At 39.0% G+C, this 14,090-nt stretch overlaps 1 protein-coding gene across 1 annotated transcript in view; it reads left to right on the top strand.

The window, feature by feature from the left end:
- The first annotated feature begins 740 nt into the window (after positions 1 to 740).
- drp2 (dystrophin related protein 2) overlaps positions 741 to 14,090 on the top strand; it is a 92,877-nt gene continuing 79,527 nt past the window's right edge. The window contains exon 1 of the mRNA XM_079480177.1: positions 741 to 847. The gene's annotated coding sequence lies outside the window, so the exon portion shown is untranslated. The remainder of the gene's footprint in view (positions 848 to 14,090) is intronic.

The following is a 14,090-nucleotide window of genomic DNA, read 5'->3' on the forward strand; positions in this document are numbered from 1 at the left end:
TTTTATGGCTCTGTTTTGAAGTTTTTGCTCACCTATGTACTTTGAGCAGGCTGATTTGTGGGCGAGTGGCTCACATTTAGTTCCTGTCATGGTTGGATGTCCATCCCCTCTACCCCACGCCAACCCGGTTGTCTCATCCGCCCATCAAGGTAGGATTTGTGCCCATCGACGCCCACAAAGGTCAGGCATCGAAAGACTTTAGAGATTAAAGAGGAACTCTGCTTTCGTAGCGGCACAGGTGGCAGACCTCAGGCCAGGCCTGAAGCTGTTTGTGGCTCGAGAGCTTGTCCAGGAAGTAATGAAATCTTGGCTCGGCCGACGACGCTCATTGGCATTCGCACTTCGTCTACCCTTCTTTCCTCGCCATCGGCCATGTGTGAGCTCAGCCGGCTGTTGGGATTGTGTGGACGGAGCGTGCTGTCCCCTGATAAGCCAGTCTCCTCTGATTAGCCAAAAGAGCGAAACCGGGAGGACTGGGCCTACAGCCTCGTGTCAAGCACAGAGGTGGGAGAGCTCGGTTTCGCTGGCTGCAGTGGCTCAGAGTATGGCTCGATTTTCATATGTGGGTCCTCGCCTGGCATTCAGCCCAGATCCAACAAGGGCTTTTAGGGAAAGAGCAGCTGATTGTTTGTCTGTTTTCTTTAGCCTCTTATCAAATCTTCCCTCTGGCAGAAAGGTGATGATATGATCCTTTTCTTCTTGTAGGTCCCAGGATACGCAGATTGCTAGGGCTCCCTCTCCTGTCCACTGTGCTCTGCGTGGCATCTGGAGAACGTGTCCGTCCCCTCTGCACACGGCCTTGGACTCCGGGAACCTGCCGCCACGTCAATCACGTCCTCACAGCTGGGTAATTACTTCAAGTGCAAATTGCAGGCGTCTTCATTCAAAGCAGGGTGTGAGCAGATTAAAGACAGATTTTTGTCTGTTAATCTGTTTATCTAGAGTCCTCTGTGCGGCTTTCCGCATTGAGCTGGCTTCTCCAGACCAGCATGCCAGTGAGAGTGCTCAAATCTCCAAGGTTTTGTTTTGTTGTTGTTCTTGAATCGTTTTAAAGCTGAGAGACTGCAAGAAATATCACTCGTTGAAGAGGTCCCAGCGTGGCTTAATGTCAGGCTCACCTGTGAGTTTTCAAAGTGTGCTCTTTCTGAAAACAGACCTTTGTGAATAAGCCAATAGCCTTTGGTGTCTTCACGTAGATTTACTTTACAAAGCTTAATACGGAGAACCTCAGGAGGATGGCTTTGTTTTTCCTTTGTGGTTTTCGAAGACAAATGTTCTATCTTTTCCACTTTTTGCAATACTTGTTTCACTTTACTTTGTTTATGGGGAAGACACCAGTGTTTGGGTGCTTTTTGAGTACGTATGTCTTTGTATGGACCTCTTGATTCTTGCAGTTTAGACCGCTTTGTCTATTTTAATAGGAGTGATTTGATTTTGCATTGTCATATGGCATCATAGTGCATTGAAAGAGCTCTATATTAGGCTCTTTATCACAATCTGAAGAAGAGCTTTCAAAAATATTTACACATTAATAGGGCTGGGGGATGTGTTTAAATGTTTTTTTTTTATCGTTAATTTGACTGTAAAGTCATTCCCAATAATATCGGGTGTTTTTATATTATTATATTAATATAGATGATGTTAAGTTTTGCCCGGCGGTAAGAAAATCTGACATTGTAGGACAATTTCGAACACCGGTACCCCCGCGAGCGTGATGTTTTGCTTTGCCAACGCAGCTCGTCTTTCTCTTGGTCTATCTGTGCAGCGACCGGCAGAAAACAGCAGCTCATTCAACTAACTGACCGATCAAAACACAGTTTCCAAGATTATGTCACTGTGACTGAATGCCTGGGCATATGAACATTTACGCTCACGGTAAAGCCTACATCGCATGATGATGTTATAACGGGTATTTTCCATTATTATCTATTATCGTCTGGTATCGGGATATTTGCGAGACATCGTCGATATACGATAACATCGTCACATCGCCCGGGCCTACATAGTAATGTAATTTACTGGGGATCCAGAATATTGAAGAAAAATGCATTATGCGATAACAAACAATGTGATTTATTATTCAATAAAGCTTAAGTTTCCAAATGTCAGATTATGTCAACTGTAAAAACTGTCATTTTAATTTTCCAAAATTGTCACATATTTTTTAAATGCAGCAAAAATGTTAAATGACAGAACAATACAGGAAAGTTGTGTGTAAAATAACATGACAAACAAATTTTTTCTGGTGCCCTAGTTATAGAATATAATTTTTTTACAGGCATTCTTTTACAGTCTACATGCACTCTTGCACACGGGCACAAACATTCATGTTCCAGTTTATCTGTTATCTGCATCAATCTAACTTTTTGAAGTATTAAATGATTAATTTATCCCCTTGCTAAGTCGTAAAGAATACTGTATCTGGGTCTAAGCCTCCATTCGTTTCAAGTGAAGGTACTATTTAAACAGCCATGTATGAGCACTGTTTATCCAAATTACACATTTACACAAAACTTTTATTAATTTGCAGTGTACACAGTCTCACGGAATCTCCGACATCAATATTTTGAATAAATTGGAAAAAGAACCGCTGTCTGGATTTATTGGATTAGGTTTTTTGGAGATAAAGGTTAAGATTTGTTTGCCTAGCACGGTTGGATTTGGAAAATGTGGTGCGTGACGTCAGGCTTAACAAACCGGATTGCAAACCATTGCGATATGCATATTTCAACTTCATTATATCGTGCAGCTCTATTACTAAAACATTACTCACTCAAAAAGTAGTCTGCTTGCAGTCACTTTCTAACAAAGCAAGTTCTTGTAGCCTGTGTGCATTATCCCTGTATTGAGGATAAAATCAAGCTTTTATATTCTATTTTGCTTTTATCCTCTACATGAGTTAATCATTGTACTTTACAATTTCTAATTGCATATGTCGCTTTTTACGTTGTATAATAATATATAAAGGTAGTTCTTATCTCCAGTGGCGAACATAATGGTAAGTTAAAAGTGTGTGTAATTGCTTAAATGGAGATTGCTGGAACACCCACGCAATCAGGCGTGCATGCATAGACACATTAAATAAAGACGCTCTAACACACAAACCGCTGACAAAATGCCCACTTACCCCTCTGCGAGGTCTTATTTAGATGTAGTGACCTTGCATGAGCTGCGTCAATCACTCTCGATCTGCCAGTAAATCCTCTCTTATCTTAAGTTTAAACCGAAGCAAACATCTGCCCTTTAGGAGACACCTAGGCTGTACGATGGACCAGGAATAGAAGCGACTGAGGCTTTTGGGATGATAGGATGGTTATGATTGCGGAAAGCAGGCTGGGTGTTTGCACTGGAGGAGGCTGAGCTGTACTTGACATGTTCAGGACGGTTTATATGGTTTGAAGATTTGTACCTGTATTTTTTTCTGTAAAGTTTCAGAAGGTGGTATTTTGGAGTAAGGTTTGGCTCTGGATGTAGAGCTGTGTCGTTTTGTTGTCCTTCAAGGCGTGTGAGGGAATAAACAGCTCTGCTTTGTGTGTCTGCAGTGCAACTCTGTCACATGTTTTCTGAATGAGAACTCTGTTTCTGTCTTTCTTTCTGTTATTATTTTGGTTTTTGGAACTGCCAGGAAAACACCCTGTTCAGGGTGCATGTGATAGATTTAAAGGGATAGTTGACACATACTTAAAATTATTTTATGTTTCGCTCGTGTCACGTGATTTCTTCTACAGAACACAATTGAAGATATTTTGAATATCGTTGGTTACCAAACAACATTGGATGCCTATTCGCTTTCTATACATGGATAGAAAAACCCTGAGACATTTCTTAAAATATATTTTTCTTTTGTTCAGTGTTGACACAATTTTGTGTTTTTTGGGTGTGCCATCACTTGTTGTTATACATCACATTAAGGTAACATTTTAGGTAACATTTTAGTTTCAGTACTGAAACCATTCTCTGTATGACGAATCGGTGTTGACACATACAGGTAAAAGGGCATCTTGTGTTGTTTTCTCTCATCTTCTTTCACACTTCAAATCTTCTCCTGTTCACATCACCCTTTCACCTCCTCATGCTATTTTCCAAAAGCAGCTGAGGGGTTTTCCGTGTGTGTGTGTTTCTGCAAAGAGGCAAATCTCTGAAGGCCAGTTTGCCCTTTCACACATTGCCACTCTCACGCACAAGCAAGCTATGCGAACGCAGATAATGCACGCATTTCATTCTGGTCGCACTTCTGGAGTTTGTCTTCTAAAAAGTGCTGGGGACATGTCCCTCCCGAAAATTACTTCTATGTGTGTGTGTGTGTGTGTGTGTGTGTATCTGCGTGTGTGATGTAGAGAGACATAAGGTGGAAGGATGCAGACCTGAAGATGCCAGAATATTTTCCCCGCTTCTGTGTTAGTATGGGGTTCAGGATCCTGTGCTCAATGTGACACCGATAAGCCTTTATCTTGTGTTTGCCTGTGTGTGGGGATTTCATTTGCTTATTTGTTTGCTATTAGATGTATAGTAGGTGTTTCTGTTGACAGACAGATTCATTTTTTTCTCTGTGTTTGTGAATGTACAATGATTGAATGTGTTTGTTCAGTGATTTATCTGTTATGGCGTGCTTGTGCTTCTATCTGTACATGATCTTCGGTCAATGGCCACTAAGCAATTTGTGATAGACTACACTGCTACAAGAGTGTCGGTGTGTGTTTGACAGGGTGAATGAGACAAAACATGACGGGTTTGTGTGTAATTAAATGTACGTCAGTGGGCAGGCTTTCATATGAGATTAAAAGGACATAACATTTGCTTGGTTAGAGATAGACACTTGCTATATTTCTTGCACAACATTTCTCCTCTTCTTACAGCAGCTTTATTTGCATTACATTCTTCCGAACATCCAAATTGTGCAAGACAGTTTTAAAAATCAGGATTATGAGAAATATTGTGTCATCATTCTTGTGCTATTATTTTCTTTTTGTAAAAAAACTTTACAATGAAAGTAAAATATTACAAAAAGACAAATACAAATAATATAGTCCAAATACTACAAAAGACTATTAAATTCACATTAAATTCCAAAACTACATCAGTTTTGTGCGAGGAACTGGCTGAAATGCACAGTTTCAAATGTTTAACTGCTGTAACTGAATTATTGTTCCGTGTCTGATTTGTGAATAAGCTCTTCAGATCAATTCTATGGGATCAACAGATTTATTTAAAAGATATGAAACGTTTTTTCATGAATCAGACGGATCTCATGAATGCGCAAATGAGAGTTTATGGTTTGATTGAGCACTCAGAAAAATCAGCAGTCAAGTGATTCATATGACTCATGAGCTATTTTACAGTTTTAGGAACTGACAGCCCGATGATTTATTTCAGAATGGTTAGAATTATCTTTAAATATTGAGAAAATAATGACAAAATTAATTATCACATGATCAAAACACGATTAGATAAGAGTTATGGTCTGATTTTTTTATTCGGATTATAATGTAATGACAAGGAGACTCGGTCGTGTTCATGTCTGTCAAGCAGTGAAGTGTTTGAACATAATTTCATGCATCCATAACTAGGTCTCTTCACTCAATTTTCCACTCTGGCAATCCTGATGATTCTACAGCTGATGTAGACTTACTGGGGCTTTCAAAGAAGGTTTTTGACCCTCTAGCAAGTTAGCAACCAGTAGGCCTAGTTGTTAAAGGGAAAGGCAAAACAGACTTTGCAGTGATGCAAATAGTGCTCTTTCTTCGAATTATGTTTTGGTACAGCGATGAATCATTCTTTATTTAACTTAAATTCTTTTCTGTGTAAAAATAATTAGATCATCCGCAGCTCTCCCATCTCTTAAGGGTATTTGGATGTTGCAGTATAAGCGCAGTGCTGTGACAGCCAATGAAAAGGGTAATTTAGAGTTAGCTGTGGGTCATAGAAATAAAATGTGAAAACAGTTGTAAACAACATTATAATGTCTAGACAATTGCATTTTACAGTTTTTTTTTGAGCTGCGTCAGTGGCTCAGCTAATAAGCCTTGCATCCAAATGCAAGAAATGCTCTTACATCTTTAGGTGGGGCAATATTGCTCGGAAGAATCCGAAGGAACGCTGACAAAGAGAAACCCAGCTTTCAAAGACAGTTATAAGTTCAGAGAAGGTCTCTGAACGCTTCAAATATTATAAGACTCAAAGGAGGAAACAGTTTACATTTTCAGCAACCTTGATGTTTGAAACATGGAATAATAATGCGAAAAAAACAAAACAAAAAAGTCGAAATTGTAAAATAATATTCAGAATAATAAATCCGTCCTTGCTGATTCTCTTCAGGAAATGTAAATTATGTGTGTAGCAAAGACGTTTGGAGCGGAAAAGTGCAAAGCACTTTTTTCCAATTTCATAGAAGAAATGCTGAAATACACTCTGCCATGTTTGTTTATTCACCTCACTAAGAAGACAGTTTAGAAAAGAAGCACAATTTCGCCCCCGCTCTTCTCTGGTTGTATCAAAGTGATTCCAACTGTCCAGCCGTGTATGTGGATTGGGTCAGATTTGTGCATCATACTGGGTTTTATAGTGGTTGGTCACAGATAAGAGGTGTAGAGACTCTCTGCTGGCATAGCATTAGAGTCTAAGGCTAATTTATCCTACTCAAGACAAGCACGCACTGGCTCTGCTTCAAGACAAGCTACCACCAAGCCACACTAAATATGATTGAATTAATCCTCTCCACAAAATGCTGTTGCCGGGTGCAAACGCTTACATATTTTGGCTTAGCCCAGATTTTTCCATATGTGGCTAATTTCTTCTCTCTTTTTTTGGCCGAGCACCTTGTCTTTTCATTAACTTTCCCCTGAGCATCCTTGTCTTTCATTTGTGAGTCTGAAGTGCCAGTGTGCTCCCATCTGAATCAATCAATGTAATTATTCGCTTGATTGAAGCCCTTAATTATTTCTTGCCTTTTTTGTTTCCACTACGGCTGAATATTTAGAGGACACCCTTCACTGGCGTAAAGTGGGGTGCAGTTTAAAAAAGCTGTGACACATATCTCGGAGCTGAAAAATACAGGCAGAATAGTGTTGACATTTTAAATGATCCCACAGCAATTCATATCAAAGTGAGCATCATTATGCTTTGCTCATCCTGAAAGACAGAGCGCTTGAAGTGAGAACAGGGCAGTGCTGTCCTGAGGCAATGTGTCACAACCAATTTCTTTTCAAGGAAAAGTTCACACCAAAATAAAATATTGGTCATCATTTACTCAACCCCATGCTGTTTCAACTTTATTTTCTTTACTTTTTTTCAAAAAAAACAAAAGGGGATTTTGGCCAGAATGCCCTAAGGCAGGTTTTCCATACAATGAAAAGACATGGTGGCTTTTAAATAGCAAGCTTCTGAACAAGAGAATAATACTTTTTCAAATGGCTGTGGAGTGTGGAAATTTTTTCGAACCTTTTGATAGCTTTTGAGGTCAAAAATAGTTTATGAGGGCACCTGAGCTTACTATTGGGTGTGCTCTCTTGGTTTGACATCAAATTACATTGTGTGTCATGGATTTGATGATTACACACAGCGCTAAAGCATGGCTTCAGAAGACTTTGAATATGACTTACTGGACTGTTTTTAAATTAAAATGAACTTTTATTTTTATTAACACTTTTTATCTGTAATTTAAGATAAATATTGTTGAATAAGCATATTCTTCGTGTATTTTCTCTAAAACAACACATTTAAGATCACATGATTGGAAAAGACAAAATGACCTGAAATGACCCTTTCTGCAGTGCCTTTCTGAGGTGCAAAAATGCCATTTGGAATTTGCCCTTATAGTCACATTAATTCATCAAACAACCAGAATGTTGAAAAACCTTGAAATAATTACTGGTTGCACAGCTGCTTGCTGGTATTTGGGAGCTGCAATAAATAGCCCATGTCAAAGGAGAAATGAATTATTGTCCGTGCACAGTGTATTTTATGTGCATAATCATCAAAACGAATTGTAAATAAGAGCCCCTCATTTGGCATATAACTTTAGGATGAGGTCATGTCCCCACACGGGGTCACTAGAAAAGCAAATGTGGTCATGGGAACGTGTCTTGTTTATGGTGTTTGTAATTTACAGTATATTCATATGTGTGGGCTAATGCCATGAGCAAAACTTATTTTTCAAAGCCAGACTAGTTTGAATAAAACAGTAAATAATTAAATTAGGGCTGCTCTATTATTTATTGCGATTAATCACATTCAGAATAAGTTTGTGTTTACATACTGTAATGTGTCTGTGCATATTCATTTTGTATTTATTAACACATACACATACATGTATATATTTTAGAAAATAAATAAAAATGAATAAATGTTTATATATCATTTAAATGATATGTAAATTTTAATTATATGTATATGTATATGTATATGTATATATATATATATATATATATATATATATATATATATATATATATATATATATATATATATATATTTATGTATGTGTGTATGTATGTGTACAAGTTTGTGTTTATAAATAAAAATAAATATGCACAGTGCACAGACATATATTAATAAGTAGACACAAACTTTTATTCTCGATGCGATAATCCCAGCCCTAAATTAAATGAATAGAAAATAAACATGCTGTTATTTTTATCAATGCGATTTAGTCTCAATTGTATTTTCGAGCCTTAACAATGTGTCATGGTTGAAAATAATTCAAAAAACCTCTCTCGAGCTGGAGAATCGTGGCTAAATGAAAAACTTCCTGTAAATGTATCAAGTGCTGTAATATTAGGTAAATAACCTCTCTATTTCCCACCCCGCACTGTCAGCAGTCTCCCATGAGGGATAATGCCCACACCTAAATGCTGGTCTATAAATAACATAGAGCTCAACCAGTTCACCACCGTGGATAAAAAACAGCCTCCCTTCCTTCATGGGTTTGAACCTTTGCCTGAAGAATTTATGTGGCACTTGGAAATTAAACAAACAAGTTAATACAGTCTCATGGCGATTTTTAACCCAGCAATCTTTTTGTATTGACAGGTTTGGCTGAAATGTGGGCCCCTGCCAGTTATTTGGGAGGGGGTCACACCGGAATTCAGGGGGGGTTATCATGAATACAGCTAACCTTATGATTATATTCATGCTGTTGTTTACTCTTGGGGCTGGTAATTCACTCTGCTTGGCGATGGGGTGATGCAGCAAGCTAGTTTCAGTGGCGCTAAGCTAGCGTAACGGTCCTGCACTGGAGGGGTGATTTAGCATGCCTGTCACACACACCCAAAGGGCGAGGTCTAATTTTTGCCACCCTCCTCTGGGCTATAAACAATTCCCATCGTGCTTGTGTCTGATGGCTTTCATAATGGTGCCAGGCAGTATGCCGTGACGGGTCACCATCAACCCGCCCACCCGAGACCCACAAACAGCGTCCAACAGCACCGTTCAAAGGTAACCAGTTCACTAAGGACTTATGCCTGTTCATGTAAACTGTGCTCTTTTAGACAGGTGCGCCTCAGGCCCAGTGATAGAGAATTTAATGTGTTCACCCTTGAGGCACCAGCATTGATTTTTAGGTATCCTGATGTAGAGTGCTTGAATCGTGAAGCTTTAGGAGACTCACCAGGGGATTGATGAAGGAAGATGCACAATCCCTTGACAAACACAAATGTGCTCAAATCCCGTTGCCTTTTAATCTCATGCAGCTCTTCTGCTATCGTACTCCACGGGACCCTTGTGGTCTATAAAAAAGCAGCTTTTTCTGGAAAGAACTAAGAGGTCCCAATCCTTCCTAAATAATACAGTATGGTAGTTGTCCTTATGTTGAAAATAGTAAGCCAAAGGTGTCATCATGGTATTCTTTATCCATCGCACCTGTGCATGCTGTTCGGGCTGATAGCGCCAACATTCCCAGTTGCATCCGTAGTTTATAAATAGCACAGCTTTCCTAACTCATGCCGTCGTGCCATTTTCTCTCTCTTATTGAGTTAATTTGGTCGTAATGGCTTTAACCTGGGAACATTCATTGTGAACCTTCCTGTGGTCTTTAATGTGGCTGATTACAGTTAATCACTCTGCCGTCCCACCGGGGTTTGTCTTGCCGAATTAGAACTGAGATGTTGAGCTGGCCGTGCACTACACAAAATTGTGTCGCTGCCAGAGTGAGTAAGCCTGATGGTTGAGAGACAGAATAATAGAAGGAGAGCGAGAGAGGCTGGTGTTTTCTTTATAAGTAGCCAGCGATGCACACGCGGACTGTTCTGGCATCGCTGTGATCTTCAAAGTCACTCAGATTTACCCGCGGTACAGACGGGGAATGCTTTGTTGCTGAAAGTTTTCTTCCCCACTTGTCTTTCTCTCTCACGTTCACCCCTTTGCAAACTCCCGTATTTAAATGACTTTGTCTTTTCATTTACTTTAACGAGAGAACACCGAATGTGGCTTTGCTCAGGATTGGTTTAGATGGATTAGATATCTTGGAGACAAAGGTTACAGCGGGTAATTAAAATTTCCAGCAGCATAGTCACAATACAACACACTGTCACTTTTTTTAGGATTTTACTGGTAGTCTCTCTCTCTCTTTCTTTTGTTGCGTTTCAATAGAAGAAATACAAATGAGAAAGCAGGAGCAGGTGTCTTTTCCACAGCTTTCGGCAGCTTCATCCATCAATTCATAGCTTGTTTTTCACCTCAGGCCACAAAAGTTTTCTTTGGCACTCAGGTAGTTTTGATTTCGGATCTGGTTCATGAATATGCTGTGAAACCTTTCTTGATGCTAAGTTTCTAGGATCTGCTTTTCTTTAAGAATCCCATACGCAACCTAAACCCAGCACACTGAGCAATGCATTTGCATCTGTCATTTTATAATTCAGATGTCTCCTGCACTGAAGGGAAGATGTCAAGTTCCATTTGAGGTATTTTGAAAAAGCGCTGTGCTTTGTTTTTTCGTATTTTTTCCTTTCAAAAGACGCATGAATTTGAAATGAGTGTGTACACAGCATTTGATATTCAGAAGCAGGTGTGTATCACAATAAGGTCAGTCTCATTAAATCAGGCTGAGCAGAGAAGAAAGGCAGATTAATGAAAAACTCAGAGCTGGCAGAAATGGAGTAAATCGTGAGGTGGAAAGGGTGATATATAAAATGCTAATTGTTTCCAATTCCCCATTTGTAATCATGTGGATGTCACTGCACACTGGGTGGAATTACACAGCCTGTATCGTAAGCCATCATGAGGGAAATTATGTCATATTCCACACAAGGATTTGAGTTGGATTTCTGTGCTCACTGAGAAAGAAGCAGTATGTCTTGATTAGCCTTTACAGCGTATAGTCTAAATGATCGTATTTACATGATGAGAGTGTGTAAACATCGCCGCAGTGAAGAAGATCAGAAGCGTGTGCCAATTACAGTTACAAATCATAGTGGAAGCGAACTGGTATTTATAATACGAAGTTACAGTGTAATTGTGAGCGTTGACTTTACAATTTAGCTCATTTGCTTTTTGTGTTGTTGAGTAAAGAACAGCGATAAAGCTCGCCAGTAAACACTACTCATTTAGTCAGTTTATGAGGCTTGTGCACCGAGGCTATGTTTCCTGTTATTCTGTGTGGGAAGAGATTTAAATAACAAATAAAGTCACATGTTGTGCATCTTTTGCTCTTCATTTTGTAGCCTGCACCGACTTACACAAAATAGCCATTGCCATGCATGTGAATGTGCTTTCTGCACATATAGGTGTTAACTGAAGAATGAAAGCTTCAAGGTGAGCACCGTGTTATTCATCAAGTCTCGATGACAGTCATGCAGCTTGCTCACACATTACATGTATTTTTTATTTAACGGTCACAACATGTTTCTCCTTCCGTTTCCCAACACTGTATTTGTTCTCATTTCTCTTGGCGGACCCTCTCGTGGGCAGCACGTTCATTTAATTAACTCATGAAAGCGCTGACACACAATGCCATTTTCCAATCCAAAATATCATTACCTTATCATGGCTCTCCAATGTCATTACAATCCACCATGAAAAATAACCCAGCCTTCAGTCTCTTTCAGAAATTAGGCTATTGTTCATTTGACAGGCATGCAAAGTAATAAAAGTCGTGTTTCTTTTTTATTCGAACCGCACAGTAAGGGACATGGATTGACTGGCTGTTCTAAAATGTCATGGGAGCGGCGCTCTCTCATTTGTTTCCACCCACACTGTGTAGCCAAAAGGCCACCATTCCTTAGAATGAGTTTACACGGCCTACGTCATTACTCACCTTCTCAGGAACTGGCAATTGTTGCCAAGTGCATTATAATCAAAAAATATTTTTTATTACCTTGTATAGACTACAATCATATTTTATATGCTTGATACTGTTTTTAATTTTAATTTTTAACATTGTTTTAATGGTTTTCTTGCATACGAGTTCTTCCTACAAGTTCCTTCAGGCATCTGGTAACCAGCATGAATATAAGTCGCATGTGGAGCAAATTCTATAAATAAACACAGTTTTAATCCTGGATTTCATAGAAATTAATGTACTATAAATTGCATTGTGTGTGTTTGTGTGTGTGTGTGTGTATATGTGTGTGTGTGGGTGATGAGAGAGAGAGATGAAGCATGTGTGTATAAATACAAAATATACGAAATATATAACAATTACGGGGACAAGCCTTATAAGGCCACAAAGGGAAATACATGTGGACAAAAATAGCCATTTTTATGCCAAAACTTTGTATGTTACCTTAGGTAATGACAGCGATGGCAGTCGATACACAAAAGTTTGGCCAAGCTACAGTATCAAATCCATTTTACCGTGATTGTTGTCACGCAGATATGCTATACGAGAAAGGATTGGCCTTGAAAATGTTCTAATAGCTTTTTGTCTGCAGTGTCTCTAGATGCAGCATACCAAATTTCACCCAAATTGGGCAAACCGTCTAGGACGAGTTTGAAAAAGTAGTTTAAAAAAAAAAATCTAAAACGCGGAAAAATATTTATGACAGAAAATTACTTCATATTGTGCATTCGAATCGGCATGAGCCAGGAGTTCAGCGGAAAAAAAAGTTGTTTCTAGGATGTAAGGTTTAAACATATTTAAGACGAAAGGCAAAAAGATTTGGAAGTTTGAACTGTTGGTGGCGCTTTGGAGTTAGGGTTAGAGACTCGATATTTGCCATGGTAACAGTTCAAACTGTCCACTTTGTGTGTGCCAAGTTTTACAACTTTCCCATTTACTGTTGTATGGTTTTCCATAGACTTCAAAGGCGGAAGAAGCGCAATAATTAGAACACTAACGGAAGCAATACACAAATAAAATAGTTTGTGGCTTGACCCCTAATAAGAAAACTAACAAATACAATACACAACAAAAATATCTCTCACATTATGAACTACTATTGTTGCAATATTTTCAGGTGGACATTCGTCCCACTCTGCTTTCACACCGCTGCTGAAATTACTGTGGTTTCCATTTATTTTTTTTATTTTTTATTCAATTAGCTTGACCGGCAATATTTTGCTTTCAAATCTCAGATTCTTGACCTATATGTGTTTGAAAATGGTTCCAACGATGCAGTACAATGCAGTACTTGCTCTCTTTGCACTAAATCAACGTATCTCAAAATGTTTTCAAGTGTTACAGCGTTTCATTTAATTTAGCTTTCTTTCGTTCAAATTTTGCCAAAATAATTCCGTAATGAGCTTTCATTTAACGGCAGACAGTGAGGCCGAACCCCTTTCTGTGCCAGTAGGACCCATTCTAGATACAAGCCAATTACAGCTTTTTGAAACATGCTTTACTTGATGCCCTTTTAGGCGAAGCAAGGCTGAGGACCTGAACCTGACTACTGTGAAGTGATTGTTCAGCTTGGTGAATGGAAACGAAACTGGTGTGTTATATCAATCCCCTGCTGAGTCCAAGCGAGACCTTGTCGGATGGAAGGCTTTTTATTTCAATGCCATGTGACTTAAGTGATTGGCACTTTAAAAAGCTTTTGTGACAGTGGAGAGAAAGATGTCGCTGTATCTTTGGGTCTTTCTCCTTCTCTGTCTTTTCTTTTTGTTTGCTGTCTGTCTGCTGCTCTGTTTGTCTGAGATTTATGCAAATATCTTAATCA

Source organism: Barbatula barbatula, assembly GCF_947034865.1.
Source record: "Barbatula barbatula genome assembly, chromosome: 18".
NCBI classification, from domain to species: domain Eukaryota; kingdom Metazoa; phylum Chordata; class Actinopteri; order Cypriniformes; family Nemacheilidae; genus Barbatula; species Barbatula barbatula.